The 20,443-nt window shown below is 51.9% G+C and overlaps 1 long non-coding RNA gene across 1 annotated transcript; it reads right to left on the bottom strand.

Moving 5' to 3' along the window:
- Positions 1-817: 817 nt before the first annotated feature.
- Positions 818-17,557, bottom strand: LOC141160913 (uncharacterized). Its single transcript, XR_012250569.1, has 3 exons — positions 17,419-17,557; positions 10,375-10,472; positions 818-1,883 (listed from the first exon to the last, which is right to left on the bottom strand). It is a non-coding gene; the product is annotated as an uncharacterized lncRNA (long non-coding RNA).
- Positions 17,558-20,443: the final 2,886 nt, after the last annotated feature.

The raw sequence follows: 20,443 nt of genomic DNA, 5'->3' as shown, positions 1-20,443 counted from the left end.
TTGGGCGACACCTTTGATTCTGCCTTCCCAGTTTTTCGTGGGGTAATCACCCTGGCCGAATTTGATGCCCAAGACTTTGGCATGTTCTTGGGGTTCTGGGAGGGTGTCCGGAAGATCAAACCCGGGATCTCCAACTCCCAGCCAGAGACTGTCACACTTATCCTGGTTGACCTTGGACCCGGATGTCTCCGAGTAGTGCTCCACTTCTGACATCACCGCTGCTGCCTCCTCTTGCGAAGAAACAAAGATGGTGACATCGTCCGTGTAGCCCACTACCCTCAGGATAGCCTCCGGCGCCGCCCCGCCCATCCGCACCCCCGCCAACGGTCCACAATCGATCCTTCTGAGGAAGGGATCAATTGGAAACGCGTAAAGCAAAGGGCTAAGAGGGCAGCCCTGACGGACACCAGACCCTACCCTGAAAGGTTGTCCAATCCACTCATTTACCAGAGGGAAAGTCTCAGCCCCTGCATACAAGGTCTTAAGCCAGTCCACAAACCCTCCAGGCAGACCATACCTCAAAAGAGTGGACCAGAGGTACTCGTGGTTAACCCGATCAAAGGCTTTTGCCTGATCCAGGGTCAGCAGGAACCCCTTCCAGAGGCCCGCCCTGCCTTGCTCCACGGCCTCTCGGACACCTAGTGTCGGGGTCGTAGCGACATTCCACTCGTCCTCCAGTCACTCCAAATTAAGGCTATGAGCATGGGTCAACCATTCAAAGAATGAGTCAGACAACAAGCTGGTTCAAACTCAGAGCATGCTCAGAAGGCTACTGGCAAGCCACGATCTCAGCAATGTTCCGTCTTTATTTCCGCATGCACAAACCTAAATACACTACGTAATGGGGAGGGGAAAGGGGTTGTTCGGGGCGGGGTAAGCCATAAATGGATTGTTCGGGCGGGGTAAGCCATAAATGTCTAGTATCCAGCCACTCCTGATTGGTCCACGTCTCCTTAATTCAGTCTCTGGGCAGACAACCGTCAGTTGATGATTCGGTTTCATTTCTCTGAAACAGGTGCTGGCTGATACTGGCGCCATCTTAGCATAAATTTCGATCTAAGTAACACGTAGCAAGGAAAGCTTATTGTTATAAGACACAAAATGGTGGTTAGTACATAAGCAAAGCGTATAAAAGTAGAGAAAATATACATTCTTTCTTACCCTGACATTCCCCCCTAAACACTAAGCTTTCCCTTGCTTCGGGGCCTTTGAGACTGTCCATGTGTGGGGAGAGGGGAGGTGGATTTCTTCACCCAATTATCTTAGAAGCTGCCCCCTTATGGGACGCCCCCAGACAATTGAGCCCTATCCTAAATGACACATGGAGTTCTCCCAACTGACCCTAAACTAGATCTCTCAATTGGACTCTGTCATGGGGGGTCTGGTCAGGCTTGTTCAAAGGAGTGTATTTCTCCATATCTTCCTTACTGGTATCATCATGTAACAGAGATGTGGTTTCTTGATTCAAAAAGGTCTCGGAGGTTGGGACAGCATTGTTTATAGCTTTCCTGTATGAGGGGACTATGCAGCATACCATGTTATTCCTGCACAATCCACTATGTCACAGTAATCGAATCGATACGTCTGGATTTTTGCGTGAGTATCTACCCAAAATGTGGTAGCTGTCCACCCTGGGACAGACAGTAAGCATATGGAAAGGATATAGAAGAAGGTAGTCATCTTTTATAGGCTCGCTTTGTCTCTCTTGCAGTGGGAGGCGTGAATCCAGGTGCTCCTGCCCTCAAGCTTCAGAGCTGTAGGAGTAGTCAGGATCACAGTGTAGGGGCCCTCAAATCTGGGTTGGAGACAGTCTTCCCGGACAAACTTCTTTACGTACACCAGGTCGCCTGGGGTGAAATCATGTACCGCATCACCTGTGGATTCTGGGAGAGAAGCAGATACTGTAGAGCGGGTGTTAGTCAATTCTTTAGACAGAGCAATCACAAATTTTACTACTCTATCATGTGTTTCAGACAACTCTTGGGGCCTAATTTCTCCTATTTTAGGCGGGGGTCCCAAACAAAATTTCATAGGGAGTTAGCCCATGTTTAGCTTGTGGGGTGTGTCTGATATGATACAATACTATAGGGAGTAGGTCGGGCCAGGGGAGGGGATGATCTTGGGTCATTTTCAAGAGCTGGGTCTTGAGTGTGGAATTCATCCTTTCCACTTTGCCTGAACTGGCAGGATGGTATGGAGTGTGGAGGCCCAAATCTGTTCCCAACATGTTCCAAAGTTCTTTGTAGATATTTGCTGTGAAAGCTGGTCCTTGATCCGATTCTATGACTTGGGGAACTCCAAATCTGCAGGCAATTTCAGTGATCAGTTTCTTGGCTGGGACTTTAGCAGTCATGTTGACAACCGGGTAGGCCTCGGGCCAGGCTGAGAACATATCCACGGCTACCAAAACGTACTCCTATTTTCCTGCTTTAGGCATTTGGATATGGTCGACTTGTATTCTCTGCCAAGGGTAGTCTGGTTTAGCCAGGTGTTGGAGAGGGACCCGTGCCGCACACGTTGGGTTGCAGGTAGCGCAGACAGAGCAGGATTTTGAGTATGCAGTCACAGTGGAAAAGATTCCGGGTGCAAAGTACAGTTTCTTGATACATGCCAAGGCTTGATTCTTTCCTCTGTGTGTAGGCCCGTGAGCCCATGCTGCCACGGCTGAGTACATGCGCCTGGGCAAGCAAGGTTTTCCGTCCACTTGATAAAGAGTTGAGTCGACCTTTAAATCTTTGCGACCTGCCAGCACGGCTCCCGCCGCTTTCCATTGCTTGACTTCTTCAGTGGGGGTCTTCCTTTGTTCTTCACACAATTTTTCTTCAGGCATCCTGACCCCCCTGGATTCCACTCGTGTCTCCGCTGGACTTGTATGGTCTTCCGCCGGCTGTTCTTTGGCTCTTGCTCTAGTGAGCGCCACAGCTACGGTTTGCAGGGTCTCCCCCATCTCTTCTTCCTTTTCCTGCCACTTTGATGACACATTCTCCACTGCCGCAGTCTTGGCTGCTTGGTCAGCTAGGTGGTTGCCCCTGGCTTCCCTGGAATCTAGTCTTCCATGAGCCTTGACCTTGATAACAGCAACCTGAATGGGTAGTTCCAGGGCCTTCATTAGGGCCTTAATCAATGAGGCATGTTTCACTGGTGTACCTGCAGCTGTGATGAATCCTCTAGACTTCCACAAGAGTCCAAAATCATTGCAAATTCCATGTCCATACCTAGAATCGGTATATATGTTTGCCGTTGTTCCAGCTGCCAGGTGGCAGGCTTCTGTGAGAGCTACAAGTTCAGCTTCTTGTGCAGACATGTATGGTGGTAGAGCTTCAGCCTTGAGGACTGTTAGGTCTGTTGTGACAGCATATCCCGTGTGGAACTTCCCTTGAGGGTCTGCGAAACGGGATCCATCAGTCCATAGATGCAAGGCAGGGTGTGCGAGCGGATGTGCCACCATATTCTCTGGAGCAGAAGTCTCTTCCTGCAAAATTTTTATACAATCATGAGAATCATGAGGTTCCACCAATGGACCTTCACCCTGTTCGTCTTCCCCCCTAGAAGGTGGAAGCAAAGTGGCAGGGTTGATAGTCAGACATCTGGTAAATGTTATATTGGAGGGCAACAATAGGGAACACTGCAGCCGCAGGTGTCTTTGGTTGGTTAGATGTTTCGGAGATGTTTGTTGCAGAACAGCCGAGAGATCATGTCCAGCCTGTATAACTAGATCATGTCCAAGGACGATTTCAGCTGACTTGTCAAGGAGGATGTGAGCAGGGTGGACCGCCTTAAGGCACGTGGGGGCAGTTCGGGCGACAGGGTCCAGGCGGGCTGAGTAGTAGCCTAAAGGCCGATACTTATGATCATAGCGTTGTGCTAGAACTCCAGAGGCATGACCTTCCGATTCAGAGACAAAGAGGTGAAATGGCTGAGTATAGTCTGGTAAGCCCAAGGCCGGGGCAGAGACAACATCCTGTTTAAGGCGGTCAAAACATAGTCTGCGTTGGTGAGAGATACGTGAATCTTCAGCATGAAACCAGACGGAGCCTTCGTCCTTAAAACAGTCATACAGGGGTTGCATAAGCTTTGAGGCATCCGGGATCCATTGCCTGCAGTAAGTGATGAGGCCAAGGAAAGTCTGCATAGCGGAGTAGGTGGTTGGGAAGGTGATATCCATGATGGCTTGTTTTCTTTCTTCAGTCAGATGTCTAGCACCTTGTGATATACAATGTCCGAGGAAAATGACCTTGGGCAGACACCATTGGACTTTGCCTTTCGAGACTTTACAGTTAGCTGAGTGAAGAAACCAGAGAAGGGATGCTGACATCTCTGGCAAATTTTCTTCAGTGCCGCAGAGTAAAAGATCATCCACATATTGTAGAAGAGTGACCTGAGGGTTCTCTTGAACCCATGGCTCCAGAATAGACTTCATAGAATGAATGAATTGGTTAGGAGAGTTCTGGGCTCCTTGTGGAGTCCTGGTCCATGTAAGCTGTGCTCCTTGAAAGGTAAAGGCAAAAAGAAACCACGAATCTTCATGCAAGGGTATACTGAAGAAGGCGTTGGCCAGATCTAACACCGTAAACAAGGTGGCCGTTGGAGGCACCTGAGACAAGAGGGTGTTTGGGTTGGGTACCACTGGAGTTTCTAAAATGGTAGCTGCATTGACGGCTCTGAGATCCTGAACCAACCGGTATCTTGGAGGCTCTCCCGGAGCAGTTTTCTTTTTTACAGGAAAGAGGGGTGTATTGCATGGAGATACACATCTGACAAGGACTCCTGACTCCAGGAGGGAAGCGATTTGGGTACCCAAGCTTTGTTCTTGTGCCGCCTTGAGGGGGTATTGTGGCAACCGTGGGTACCTGTGACCAGGCTTGAGGTGTACTTGGACCGGGGGAACCTGCAGGAGGCCAACGTCCTCTGGCCCGCTGGACCACAGAGAGTGAGGGAACTGTGAGGTATCAAGAAGAGTGTGAGGTTGTATGGTCATCATCATGAGAGGGAAGGCTTTGAGAACGCAGCGGTCTTCAGTCCCTTGTTCGGAATGAGGATCTCGCAGAAGAAGCTCCATGCCATGGTTTCCGAAGGTAATAGTTGCCTTCATCCGCTCTAAGAGATCGGCTCCCAACAAATTAACGGGGCAAGTTTCTGAGACCAAGAATCTTGTGAGTACTCCAGTGAATGGTCCTGCAGACACAGGGACTGTGAGTGGAGAGGAAATATGTTGGCCTTCCACCCCAACACAGGTGAGGGTATCCGGTGATAGGGATACCGAGGGAGGGAGCTGTGTGGAAGAAATGACAGATGTGGCCGCCCCAGTGTCCACCAGGAACTTCAATGGTTGATGGTCCACCTGTAAAGTGACAGTCCCACAGGCGGCCGTGGGGTGCGTAGCCGGGAAAGTGGACACTGGTTGACCGGGCCGTCATTGGCGTGGGTGAGATGGTTCACGGGAAGGTCCATGGTTGTGTGGACCATCATGAAACGAGCGGTCATGGTACTGTCTGCGGGTTGGACAGTCTCTGAGAATGTGATTAGGGCTACCACATTCCCAACACAGCATGCGTCCTTCAGAATCACGAGATTGTCTCTTGTCTCTAGGTGGCCCCCTGTCATTTCTTCTGTCTTGTTTTCTATATGTGGGAGGAGTATCATCACCTGTGCCTTTAACCATTACCCACTTGATTCCATGTTGGTTGCCAGGGGGTGGGTAGCTTTCTTGAGCTTGATATACCATGGCAGGAGCGGCTTTCTTCTTTGGCTTAGTATCCTTTTCCATTTTTAGCATGGCTTTTTGGAAAGCTTTGACAATGTCCACCGCGTCGTTAAAAGAAGAAGAACGAATCTCGGGGCGTACCCTCAGAACCTCATCTCTGAGAGCGTCTTGTAGGCCATCTACTAGGGCCTGAACCAACAGCGCGGCCTGCGTCTTGATGTGAGGACTGTATCCGAGATCCTCAAAATGCATGCTGAGTCTTGCAGCATATCTTTCCACAGATTCATCAGGGTCTTGTTGAACATCTTGTACAGACCCAGCTTGATCTGACAAGCGATCCTGAGCCCAGGCTTTTAACTGTTTCATGTATTCTAGGCCGGATTCATACGTACTAAGGGATCCTGCTTTTGTGGAATCCATGGCCTTTTCGATAGTAGGCAAGAAATATTCCTTGGCCTTCACAGATGTGATACCTGCCAAATCAGCCCATGTTGCACCATAAATGGCTCTGGTTGTGTCCAAGCGTCTAGCATACTGCATGGGAGATTTATCGGGATCAGGAAGCTTTGAGACCAGAGTGTCTACTTGTACTGGGGTAAAGGGTTGATATTTGATCATCCCTAAAGGTCCAGGAACTTGTTGAGGACCGGGCAGCGTCGCGTGTGCCTTGGTGGTGTTTGGGGTGGCCGCTAGGGAGGATTCTTCAGGCAACAGAACCGCATTAGGTATCGGTGTCGGGGAGGAGGTTGCCACTAGTAGCTTAAGGGCCAAAGGCATAGCAGCATGAACTGCTGGACTACGGACACATACAATGCGTATTGAGTCCAATCCATGGGGGAGGGTCTCCATGCCTTCCTTGAGGGCTAGTACGTGTTCCTCCATGCACGGCCCGAGTGGGTAGCCGAAAATTCCAGAAGATATAAGTGGTATCGCTAAAGTGCGTCTGGGCATATCCTGATGACTCAATTTTCCTGCATGAAGGAGTACTGAACGGATGGTAGATGCGAGAGTGGAACGTGACTCTTCGGGGTTCTGGGGGTCATAAATAGGACCCACTGCATGTATGATGACATCAGCGGGCAGTCTACCCGCACGGGTGACTAAGGTCTGGCCTTTTGAAAGCTCTCCGTTTTCGGCTAAGTGAGCCTGACATTCTGCAGCCAGAGTGGAACCAGCAGCAAGGGCAATTTTACGAGCCAATCCTCCAGCATGGCTCATACGGGTGTTTGCAGGGTTGACTATGGCCCCCACCCGATGTGTAAGGATGTCACCATAGCCTATTGACAGAGTGACGGGGCGTCCTGATGGGTCTACTAGGTTCCGGGAGCGGCAGGGGTCCCAGACTTCTGAGGGGCTGGGGGGTGGTGCTCTTTCAGCAGTTGCTTGGAGCAAGGGCCGGAGTATGGGTAATGAATGTGGGGTGGAGGATGCCATAGGAGATGTATGGGGTAAAGGGGGGGGCGCTGGAGTATCTTGAGCCCATCCCTCATCTGGCTCCGTATCGTCTTGAGTAACAGTATGTTGGCGGAGCGAGAGCAGTCTGGCCTGAAATTCTGGGGAGTTGAGGAGGATATCCCCAGAGTTATGGGCGACCCCCATGGGGAACAGAGGGAGCGCCTCAGCATCGTGGACTGGAGCAGAGGGTATCACATTAGTTTCAGATGGGTGCTCTGGGACTGCGGGCTTTTCCACCCGTGCTGGCGGCTGGTAATAAGCACCGGACGAATCTAGTAGTGGATATAGGCCGGATTGGGGTCTCCCGGGCCGCCCACAACAAGTAAAAGGTGTAGTAAGATGGCCGTTGGAGAGAGGAGTTGGAGTGGGAGTGGGATTGTTCTTGGGGGCAGGGAAAGGTGTAGTAAGATGGCCGTTGGAGGGAGGAGTTGGAGTGGGGGTGGGATTGTTCTTGGGGGCAGGGAAAGGTGTAGTAAGATGGCCGTTGGAGGGAGGAGTTGGAGTGGGGGTGGGATTGTTCTTGGAGACAGGCTGGGCATCGTGCCATGGGCGGCCCGCCCCACAGACACAGCAGAACTTCGCCCAGGGCGGGTTTTGCTCTCCGCACATACGACACGTCCATCCTTCCGATGATTTGGCGTCGGCGCCATTATAGGGTGGTGGCTGAGGGCTCGGTGTAGTGACAGGCATCAACGGGGTTACGGCCAATTTAGAGTCACATAACAAATCACATTCTGCAGCTTTCATGTATCCGAACAAAGGCTCGGCATTCTCTGTTCCCCCTGCACCATCTACTTCTTTCCAGCCCTCAACCTTTAAATCATTTGCTACTCTAAGATGTGCCTGAGCCTGGTGCAGGAGTCCTTCGTCACTCAACTTCCCCTTATTTTATATAACGTATTCTTTCCACACTGAAGGCTGGAGCCTGCCCATACTGGGTAAGCTTATCATTTTATACAGATTCCTAACATTCTTAACAGCCTTCTTGCCTTCCCGTGACTCTACTAGCTGGATGACTCCCACTGCACCATCTGGCAACTTGTGAGGTCTTTCAGATTTGAACATACGCAACATTTTCTTATAGAATGCAATGATCTGTCGCAACTCAGATCACTGGTGCAGTCCACAGGTCGCCACCGGTCAGTGTAGAGCACACCTCAATACACTGGTGAGACAGAGAGACACCTCATCTATCTCCTTCCCTAACCTTGAATGGCGACTTTACAGTGCGACTCACCACGGCACCCTGAGTACAGGTCGCCACCCGTCAGTGTAGAGCACACCTCAATACACTGGTGAGACAGAGAGACACCTCATCTATCTCCTTTCTTAACCTTGACTTTACAGCAGTCTCTGTGGTAGACGAAGAGCACTCCTCAATTCGTCACAGATTCTTTCTTCCTTACACTTCAATTTAGGGATGGCTTGGAATCGACTATCAGTCACGGGAGGCAGCTATCTAAGAAAAGTACAGTGACCGGGGGAGGAGGAGGTGGTGTGCACACGAGCACGCGCAGGCATGCGACGTCACTCGGTCTCACAGTTGCTGGCTCAGGACGTGGCGCGGGACGCCTGAGGTCTCACCACTCGACCGATCACCCACCCAGATCCAACCTGACAACCCCACAGGAACCGCTGCGGCTGACACACAGGCAAGTGAGACATATGAAATATATCTCGACTTACCGTGTTCGATGGAGGTTGATCAGGCCTCAGATTCAGCCGCCGCCGTCACCACCAGGGAAGTCAACAATATGGATCCGGGAGGGCGGCGAACCGCTAGCCACGCCCCACGTTGGGCGCCATTTGTCGGGGTCGTAGCGACATTCCACTCGTCCTCCAGTCACTCCAAATTAAGGCTATGAGCATGGGTCAACCATTCAAAGAATGAGTCAGACAACAAGCTGGTTCAAACTCAGAGCATGCTCAGAAGGCTACTGGCAAGCCACGATCTCAGCAATGTTCTGCTTTTATTTCCGCATGCACAAACTTAAATACACTACATAATGGGGAGGGGAAAGGGGTTGTTCGGGGCGGGGTAAGCCATAAATGGATTGTTCGGGGCGGGGTAAGCCATAAATGTCTAGTATCCGGCCACTCCTGATTGGTCCATGTCTCCTTAACTCACTCTCTGGACAGACAACCGTCAGTTGATGATTCGGTTTCATTTCTCTGAAACAGGTGCTGGCTGATACCGGCGCCATCTTAGCATAAATTTCGATCTAAGTAACACGTAGCAAGGAAAGCTTATTGTTATAAGACACAAAATGGTGGTTAGTACATAAGCAAAGCGTATAAAAGTATAAAAGTAGAGAAAATATATATTCTTTCTTACCCTGACACTAGAACAGCACTAAAAGTGCTACGGCCAGGAACGCAACAGTGCTGAACCTCCGAAAGGAGCCGGGGTGCAAACTTCACCAGCCTGTTGAAAAGTATCTTAGCCAAAATCTTCCTGTCCACATTTAGAAGTGCTATGGGACGCCAGTTCTCAATGCGTGACGGATCCTTACCCTTTGACAAAATGATCAAAGCTGACCTCCTTAATGATCTCGGCAGAGTGCCCGAGGAGAGACACCCATTAAACACCTGAGTCAAGAGGGCAACCAGAGAGTCCCTAAAGGTGCTAAAGAACCCGGATGTTAAGTCATCCGGGCATGGCAATTTTTTGGGCCTAAGCCCATCGATCGCCAGTCTCACTTCCTCTTCTTTGATCGCTTCTGCCAAACCGCCCAGCAAGAGGTCAGCCCCTGGCTCAGGAACAGATTCAGCCAGGAAAGCCGACATCCCGTCACGATCCAGCTCCTTCCTTCCCAAGAGGTGCGAGTAGTAGGAACTGACGACCTCCAAGATCCCTGATTTGGACCTTCTCAGGGACCCCATACTGTCTATCAGCCCCCTCACTATCTTACGATTCACTGACATCTTACAGTTTCTGTAAGGGTCGGGCGAGCAGTACTTCCCATAGTCCCTCTCGAAAACCAAAGATGCGTGCCTATCGTACTGACACCTCTTCAGCAAGGACTTCACTCTGGAGATCTCCTCGCGGCCACCTCCAGTCGAGACAAGATGCTCGAGTTTCCTCCTCAGGCTCTGATACTGGCGATCCCTGTTCAGGCTTCTGAGGTTCGAGAGTGCCGGAAGAATCTCGCCACCCGATGTTTGAACATCTCCCACCACTCTGACTTAGTGTTACTTAGGCCCAGCAATGGTACCTGGCTCTGAAGGAATTGCTCAAAAGACCGTCTTACAGCTTCTTCCTCAAGGAGTGATGAATTCAGCTTCCAATAGCCTCTTCCCATCCGAGGAGTCTCTGTAACGTTCAGAGAAAACATAATCAAACAGTGATCGGAGAACTCCACCTCCACAACAGACAACGGTGAAGAGACGGCCTCCTCCTTCAAATAAAACCTGTCTAGCCTAGACCTGCACTGACTACTTCTAAAAAAGGTGAATCCCGTGTCGCCCGGGTTGTGCCGGATGTGGACATCCACCAGGCGAGCCTCACTTACTATCCTCTTTAACGCGACGCAGTCATAAGCCAGCTGGTCTCCGGAACCTCCTCTATCACAGGATCTCGTGACATTGTTGAAATCCCCTCCGAAGACCACCTGCTGACTCGAAAATAAAAATGGTTTGATCTTCAGGAAGAGACATTTGCAGTCACACTTGGACTGGGGACCATAGATGATAATGAGCCAAAGCTCTTGTCCCCCCATGGAAACATCTAGGATCAAGCATCTCCCCATTTCTAATTCGAGCTGCATTCAACTGCTGCGGTCTTAAAAAGGACCGCCACCCCGCTATAAGGCTCGGTCGCAAGAGACCAGTAGGAGGGTCCATGCCTCCACTCCCGCCTTGCTTTATGCAAGCTTGATATATCTATCAACCTTGTCTCCTGCAAAAACAAAATGTCAGCATCAAGTTGGCCGAGAAAATGAAAAGCCATGGACCTTGAAGCATCTGACTTTATGCTGGATACAATAATGGTTGCCAGCGCCAACGGGTTAAGTGCCGCCATCATGATTGATTGAATTAGATAGCCTTTTTCTTCCCACCACCGACAGTCCCACCCTCTTCCTCTGATAATGATGAGTTTTTAGTGCTCTTAAGGCAAGCAGACTCATCCATTTTCACCTTAAATACATTCTGACCCTTGCCTGATGGTCCTGAATTAGTCCCACCCCCAGAGGGCCTTTTATTTGCCTCCCGAGAGGAAGACCCAGCCATCTCCTGAGCCCCAACCACCTAGTCCGCAACCTTCGGCTCTGGGTCCCCGTCTTCCACCTCTGGAGGGGAGTCCTGGAGGGCCCGGAACCGGTTAGAGAGATCCACGAGAGGGGGGGTCGGCTGGACTCTCCAATTGCACCTGGATCAGGGCTAAAGAGTCAGAGGCGTCGCACTCTAAACAGGTGGCTCAAGACCTGGCCCTACGGTGCTGCTTCTGCTGCCTGTTTTTGGATGGTGGCAGCTTGCTCCTCACCGGTTCCCTGCCTCCTTCGCCCCTATGGGTCCCTTCAACGGCAAGATTAATCCCGGATTTCACCTGTCCTGCACTTGCCGCTTTCAGGACCGCATTGGCAAAGGAACGTGGACAGCTACTGAACGGGTGACCGAGGTCACCACACGTTACACCTAATCCTGCCACAGGAAGCAGCAAGATGTCCAAGGTCCCCACACAGTGCGCATTTCTGGGTGGTACACTGCGCACTGAAGTGTGTGGGGCTACCACACCCGTGACAAACCTTAGGCTGCCTCCAGGAGGAAAACAAGATCCTATCCCTCCCCAAAAATGTTGAGGAAGGGATACGGGTAACGGTGTTTCCAGAAACCTTCAATTTCACCATGAAGGTCCAGGCCCCTGACCAGATACCATGGTCATCGAGGTTCTTTTGAGGAACATCGACAAACCTTCAATTTCACCATGAAGGTCTAGGCCCCTGACCAGATACCATGGTCATCGAGGTTCTTTTGAGGAACATCAACAATATCTCTGCATCGACCTACCCAGATCGTAATGTCCATACAGTAAAGTGACTCGTTAGTATTCAAAACTGTCACCTTCCTGATTGAATTCTGGTGGGATATTGCCAGAGGAAAGAAACCCTGCCATTCGGGGCGACTCCAAGCCAGCTCATGGCGGGACCAGAAATGCTCAAGGCCCTCCGGTCTCACAAAGCTGATGTCAAAAGTAGGAGGTCCCATAGGGATGGATCAAGGTAAAGATGTCATATGCCGCAAAGCCCATCCCCAGCAGTAGCGCACCAACCTTCAACCTATCAGGACAGGCATCTTTGCTTACCCATTGGAGACGGGCCACGTTCCTACGGTTACTCCTCTGTCCCGTTGTTGGCAGGGACCTGACAGTCTCTGCCCCTCTATCTCGGAAGGCTGAAAGACCATGTCTCTCTATCCAGAAAGACAGATCAACCTCCCTCCCCTGTACATTGATGGAACGCTCACCTTTCCTCAGGGCGTCTAGGAGGTGCTGTTGAAAGTCGCCGTCCCCAGGGCCACCAGATGACTACCCCCAGCACTGACAGCTCCCAAATAGCTTTGGGCTGAAGGCCCCACCACTGCTAGCGGGGCAGTGGGACCAACGCCTACTTCCTCCACACCAACACCAGTGCTGCTCCCACCATTCACTCCATGTTATGCGCTTCTTAGAGGGACGCAGCAAGACTGACACCAAAACAGCAAAGGCACACTTGACATGAGCTTCCCAGGTAGGCGAGCCCTTGAGGGCAGTGAATACTCTTCACCCAGCTCCCAGTAAATGGAAGTGGGACTTTGGCAGAGCCCTTCCCAGGCCCACTGACCGTCTGGTGATGCAGCTGATGATTAGTCAAGAATCATGTGAGTAACTCTGCAAAAACCCCAGGAAGTGAAACCAGAAGAGAAAATTAAAAAACCCTGAAAGATAGCAACACTAATGCTAGCACCATTCACCACCACAGCAAATAGGAACTACAATAAACAGCACAGGACTGAGCAGGGAACAGGATTAAATAGCCCGCCTAATGATCAGGTGTTGAATACCTCCCAATCATCCCCAGACAGACACTCACTGCTAGCTTGAAGAGCAGGCTGGAAACACTCCCACCGCTGCCTAGTGCCAGACACAGCAGCGTCCTGCGTTGCCTAGCAACCGGGGAAGACAGCTTCCCACATTCCCCTGGCAGATAAATCAGAGACACGGCGTCCCGCGTCCTCACACATCCCACAACACCAGAACGCGACACTCGAAAAGACTGGGACAGTCTCGTTGCATGCTTTGCAGCTCCGCCTCCAGGATCAGGACAGTGCTGGCGCCTGTGACCGGAGTAGTGCAGCACTGGACTTGCTATATTCCCAGGTGGGAGCACAGACCCACGATACCTAACAGTACCATCCTCCGTAGGAGAGACCTCCAGGCTCTCACCACCCACCTTGTCCGGAAACCTCTTGTGGAACTCAGCGATGAGATGTTTGGCATGTATATTACCTCTCGAGGTCAAGGACCTCTCCTCAGAACCGTACCCTTCCAATGAATCAAATACTGAATGGAGTTCCAAACTTTACGAGAGTCCACAATACTTTCTCAAATTTCTCAATATTATCTACCAGAATAGAAGGAGGATCCTGGGTCACAAGCGGGGTAACCACCTTCTTTAATAATGTCTTGTGAAAAACATTAGGAACTGACATAGAGGAAGGCAGACCTACCCGAAAAGCAACCTTATTGACAACCTCAATAATGGGAAATGGTCCTGCCCCCTTATGGGTGAGATCAATAATGGGTTTCACCACCTTGGACTAGCCCTTAATAAACCTCCCTCCCCCCACCCCCGGAGATCCAGCTTAGTAAACCAACACTTGGGTTAGGGATGAGTGGGAGAGGGTACTGATTATGTACAGTTATGCGATTGAGCTCACGATGGTCAATACACGGTCTCAAACCGCCATCCTTTTTGGCCACAAAAAAGAACCCTGCTCCAACCGGGGATTTAGAAGGGCGGATGAACCCATTCTTCAAATTTTCCTAAATATATTCCCTCATGGCTTGCCTCTTGGGTTCTGACAGGTTAAAAATTCTGCCCTTAGGTAACTTTGCCCCCTCAATGAGCTGGATGGAACAGTCATAAGTTCCCAACTTCTCTCCTATCTTCTCCGATCAAATTGTGCAGCTAAAGTGATGGCGGCCTCCAACCACCTGGAAGGAGAGTGGTGCACTAGCATATCTTTAATGTTTTCATTAAAGGGAACCTGTCACGTCCTAGCTGCTATGTACACGGCCCCCATAGCGTTGTTAGTCACTAACAAGATGTTTTCATGAAAATTGTTGCAGCTATAATGATCTTATAACGTTTAGTATACTTATATCCTACCTGCCTTTTCGGTCATAGGGGCGTGCTTGTCATATTCAGTCATGGGCGAGCACAGCATTCACTCACTGCTGGCGATGCCCATGTGTTTGAATCCTGCTCTCGGCAAGCGCTGATATTGTGGGGCGCAGGCGCACTTGTATATATGTCCAGCTGCCTGCGCAGTGAGGCTGTGTGATTACCAGCTTCACTGCGCAGGCGCGGGAAACATAGCGGGTCATAGCACATGCGCAGTGAAGCTGTGCAGTGCGCAGTGATGCTCTATTCCCCGCGCATGCGCAGTGAGGCTGTGTGATTACCAGCTTCACTGCGCATGCGCTATGACGCGCTATGTTCCCCGCACATGTGCATTGCTAACTGCGCATGTTGCATCACTAACAACGTTATGGGGGCAGTCTAGAGGGCAGCTAGGACGTGACAGGTTCCCTTTAAGCCCCGACAGAAAAGTACTACAAAGAGCAGTATTGTTCCACCCAGTCTTTATGGCTCACCAACGAAACTGGGAGCAGTAGTCCTCCGCAGTGAGGTCCCGCTGACAGAATGCCCTAAGATGAGTGGGAAGATATGAAAGGTAATCCCCTGTCGATCACTGTGCACTGCCAGGCGGGTTTTACAGAGCTCTACATATGCAAATCCGACACCACTGCAGCTCAAGCAGAGGGGAGGAGGCTGAGAGACACAGTGAGTGACAAAAGCCCCCCACCCCCCAACCCGCCAGCAGCAGCTGTGAATCTGCTGCAGGCAGGCCCTTCCCCCCAAGCCATGTGCTCTTTGTGTAAAATACGATAATTCAACACCGAGTTATGGGAATACGATTTATCTCAGTGATAAACCAACCAGATTTTTGGGAACCTGAGGTGATGGGGAATGTAACCCTAGCTTAAAACATAGTCCAATGCGTAAAGAAAGGGAGATACCCGGCACAGCCTTGCGGGGGCCCCTAGGGCCCCGTTGTTTGGTATCCACGCGTAGCAGGGGTCCAGCTGGATCTGATGACACCAGAACCGGCTGCCTAGGACTGTCCAGTAAGGATGGTAGGCCCATTTTAGTTTTGGGAGTTTGTTAGCTAAGAGAGGCCAGGGGTGGAGATCTAGGTCCAGCCCGGGGGTCGTAAGGGGAGTGACCCAGAGAGGTTAAAAGATCCTGCGCTCCAGGTCCATTGTCTTTTCCTGGGGAGGTTGTGACATCAAGTCATGTGGGAAAAGTCCTGCAGCAACAAAGAGAAGGCCCGCACACCTCCCATGTGTCAGCCTTTCCCCCGACAGCCAGATCTTCCATACACCCAGTAACTGACTCTTAATAACTGCTTTATACCTTTTGTACCCCAGCTATTGTATTTGTAAGTCTGACCACTGTGTATGTATAACGCTTATGAATATAGCCGTGACAGGCAGAAGTAGTCCTGTTGCTTTAAAAGCATTCAGCAACTATTAGAAGTAACACAAGCTCAGGAGACAGGAAGTGTTGTGCTCCAGAAGCATCCAGCAACTAGAGGGGTTAACACAGTCACAGAAGGGGAGTGTTTTAGCAGAGCCTCAGGGGGATTATGGGGAAGTTGTTTACTGTCTGGCTGGAGCCAAAGAGAAAGGTGGTGTGTGTGTTCTGTATCTCACAGAAGCGCCCCTGCAAGTGAAAAGGATTCAAGTCAGGAGTGAAGCTAAGCACAGGTCAGGTAGAGTTCCTGAACTAACAGTGCAGAGTATTGTCAGGCAGAGAGATAAGGACTGGAAGAAATGGTGTCACAGGGATCATCTCCTTCAGCAACCCCCCCCCCCTTGTCCATCTCACTGTGCTGTAAAGAATGCTGTGTTCATTAATGTGCCTTTGCATTAGAACTATGCTGTCCTGTACTACTGGGAAGACTGTGAACTGCTGTGCTGCTAAGGAAACTGTACTGGAGCCTTTTGCTCATAAGACTTAACTTGCACTGGCTGTGTGGCTTCTTATTAAATGCTACTGTTCTACCGTTTATGAGGACTCTTGTCAAGTGTGTCTGATCAGCAAGTGAAACAACCTACGTGTCTGTGCCTGAGGGTTATGACGAGCCCCCTGGGCCGTGGGGTACTCGGCAGCCTGGCCTCTGGTTGCCGGGGGGGATATCACGGTGGCTGGCCCGGTCCGTGACCCAGGGCGGTCAGTTAAATGGGGGAATACTTTTATATGGGGATTTTTGGTATTTTTCATGACGCCACCTGTGGATCCTGATAAGAGGTTACCAGCGCTGCGGCAGTCCACTTAGGCTCATGTTAGGGGCAGCTATGATGGGACGGCTCCCCACAGGTGGAGCAGGCCTCAGGGCAGTGTAGAGGTGTAGAAAGATGGTGGAAGCAGGAGGGAGACGGCAGGACGGTCCCAGAGGAAGTACAGGCACACACACAAGGGTAAACTTCAATACCTTTACTGGTGGTGATGCAGGTACGGTCCAGAGCACTCAGGGCGAAGGGTACATTTCTGGACTCTCCCCAGTGAGCGGGTGTAAGGCCTCCTGATCTGTATCTTTTACTCTCTAAGCTTCGGGCCTGCCTGGAGCTAGTCCTGGCTTGCTTACTGCTTCCTTCTTGTACCTACTGACCTGGCGGTAGGGTTTTCTCCTGGTTCCCACTATTCCTGGTCGCTGGAGCCTTAGTGGTACCTAACCCTGTTGCTGTGGTCAGCGGTTGGTTAACCTGGGACTTGTAGTTCTCCAGGGATTCCGGTTGTTCCTACTGGTCATAAAGATCCTTGTAGGCGCGGACCTGGTGTCCGGTATATGGTTCGGGGTGAGCCTGTTATGCTCCTCTGCCCCCTATGCGTTTCTCCTTCTTCTCCTCATCCAGGTGACTCTCTCATGCAGACTCCCTGAGCAGACTCTCTGAGTTCTGTCCCTGTCTGTGCCTGACAGGAACTCTCACTCACCTTCTAGCCCTCTCCAGGCTCTCACTGGCCAGATTAGCCCGCAGCTTGGGCCTAGCCTGGCCTTCAGCCACACAGACTTCAGCTTGTCTGGAGCTGCAGCATGGTGTCACACTGTCTGCTTCCCACTGACTGACTTCCTGAACTCCACCCCCCAGTATTTATATACCTGACAGAGCTCCATCTAGTGGACTTGGGTGGAGGTGTCTGTATGTATTGAGGCCACTGGGGAGAATTCCATCCATGCACCCCTCTGGGATCTGTGGCACCATTGCGCAGCAGGGCACCACAGTCACTACTGCTGTGTGCCTGAGAGAAGCTGCAGCACATGGTCTATGGTCGCCCTGAGTAACAGTTCCCCCAGGAGTCCAAAGAATTCATGTAACCTGTCTTTCCCCTATCTGAACCTAGCGGCGTGCGTGTAACATAGCGTATTGTTTAGTGTGCCCCTAAGGCGATTAAATATATAATTTAACCATGGGCTGTTCTTTTATCTCAATCCACGAACCTCACGTCTGTTGTTCGGTCCAACGAACATGCTACCGGGCTGGTTTCTAGCCCGATATAAGTCCGTTATATCTAATAGAAACTGGTGGCAGATCTCCCAGGCCGACTAGGCTCTGCTTCACTGGAGCTTGTGAAAGAGCCTCTCAGCCTGTCAGGTGGTGTGAGCGAGTGTGCCACGTCAGTGACTGAGTGGGCCTCCTCTTCTCACTCCCTGGTGCCTTGTTGTACCCGTGTGGACAGGGGGTGTCTGTGCAGAACTGTACCAATCTGACCTTACGCGTCCTCGAGGGGTGCGGAACGTCACGTAGGTGCAGAGGGCAGGTCCGTACCACGTGCTCTGTCTGACTTAACTGTGACGTCAGGCGGGTGGTGGGGTGTGGATCCATCATAAGTGGTGGCAAAAGCGAGATTCTGCGGGGTCTCCCTGCTGCCTGTAGCATCGGCGTCTCTGCCTCCTGCCGGGCATAGACGCCGTTCTCCTCACCGCCGCGGTACAGGTCCAGCGTCTTCCCGCTCCCCCGCTGCTGTGGCGCGCACCGTACGCAGCTTCCTGGGCACTGTGCTTAGGGCACGCGCGCGCTCCCTCCCTCTAAAAGGGGCCACGCGAGCCGTCCTATAGAGTCCCCGGCCAATGTCCGGAGGACTCCCCCTATATAAGGCACCTCCTGCAAAATGGAGGTGCCTGTGCAAGGTTGTTGTTCCGTGTGCTAAACACTTGCTCCAGCCCTCAGGTCCCGCTGCCTGTCAGTCCTGCCTGCCAGTCTGTCAGCCCAGCCCGCCAGCCTGTCTAACAGTTCTGTCCTCCAGTCTGTCTACAGTTGTGCCCGCCAGCCTGCTTACCAGGAGCACCTGTCTGTAACCTACCATGCCCGCCTGCCTGCTTACCTGGGGCACCTGCCTATTACCTGTCGTGCCCTCCAGCCAGTCTACCCGGAGCACCTGCCAGTTACCTGCCGTGCCCGCCTGCTCGCCTACCCAGAGCACCCGTCTGGCTATGTGCCGAACCAGCCCGCTTATCTACCTGGCCCACCCGTCAGCCTTCCTACCGTGCTCATTCGCTGTACCGGTCAGTTCCTGCCATGTGACCCGTGAGAGTCACCTGCTCTCACACAAGGTCGGTCCCAGAGTGGCACCTGGTCCACCTGCCCGGTTCCTCCCTGGTTCACGGAGTCGACTAAGCCGCCGTGTGACCTTGGTCGGGCCGAGTAGTCCTTGCACCGAAGCACAGAGGTTCCACCACCCGGACCCGTAACAATTTGCACAGGCCATGGAACCCAGTGGCCCCCAGGCTCCTTCGCTCTCTGACCTATACCAGGAGGTCTCAACTCAGAGATCCCAACAGGAAACTATCCTGTCCTATCTGCGGACTGTCAACTCCCGCCTGGACACGCTGTCCACCCCATCTGTGTCCGTCTCTAGCCGAGCGGCACCCGCTCCGGCGGCACCTCGACCCACTGGCGCTGTGGCACCCGGCTCCGGACCCCGGCTCTCTGCACCTCCATGTTTTGGTGGTGACCCCGTCTTATGTCAGGGCTTCTTAAATCAGTGCACGCTGCACTTTGAACTCCTGGCACATCAGTTCCCGTCCGACCGGGCCAAGGTGGCGTTCATCATGTCTTACCTCACCGGGGAGGCATTGGCATGGCTAAACCCTCTGTGGGAGAGAGGGGATTCCCTGGTGTCCGATCTTCTGGCTTTCCTCACTGCCTTCTGGAAGGTCTTCGATGAGCCCGGGCGAAAATCTTCTACTGCCTCCTCACTTCTCCGTCTCATCCAAGAGAGTCTCTCCGTGGGCCAGTATGCCATACGTTTCCGAACCCTCGCATCTGAGCTTGCCTGGAACAACGAGGCCCAGGTGTCCACCTTCTGGGAGGGTCTTTCCGGATGGATCAAGGATGAGCTAGCCAGTCGTGACATCCCTTCCACCCTGGACGACCTGGTGTCATTAGCTACCCGGATTGACATCCGTTTTATGGAACTTGCTAAGGAGACTACCCGGGAGAGAAGATTTCCACATCTCGCTCCTGTATTCCAAAAGCCAACCTCGCAACCAGCAATTCCCCGGGCATGTTAGCCTGAGCCCATGCAAATTGACCAAACCAAGATGGTCAAGTCTCGCCAGGAGACACGCCGAGCTGAGGGGAGTTGCTTCTACTGTGGCAGTAAAGAGCATCTGATCCGTTCCTGCCCGGTGAGGCCGGAAAACTCCAGTATCTAGGACCGCTCGGAGAGGTCATCCTAGGCAAGACTAAATCCTCTCCGTCCTTGACTCTGCATGTTTCTATTTCCAGTGGTGAGACCCGCTTCTTCAAGATTGCCCATCTGGATTCCGGAGCCACTGGGACTCTCATTCAACAGGCTGTTGTGGAGCGGTATCAGATTCCTACTGTACTTCTGGCTGAACCGTTGGCGGTTGCCTCCATGGATGGGAGGCTTCTTCCGTAGACCATCTTGCTCATCACAGAGCCTGTAACCCTTCAGGTGGGAATGCTGCACTCGGAGAAGATCTCCTTTCATGTGC

The sequence above is a fragment of the Phyllobates terribilis genome, unplaced genomic scaffold, assembly GCF_046119375.1.
Source record: "Phyllobates terribilis strain yellow unplaced genomic scaffold, ASM4611937v1 Scaffold_9__5_contigs__length_417890890, whole genome shotgun sequence".
Taxonomy (NCBI): Eukaryota; Metazoa; Chordata; class Amphibia; order Anura; family Dendrobatidae; genus Phyllobates; species Phyllobates terribilis.
This window is presented reverse-complemented; position numbering and strand designations above follow the sequence as displayed.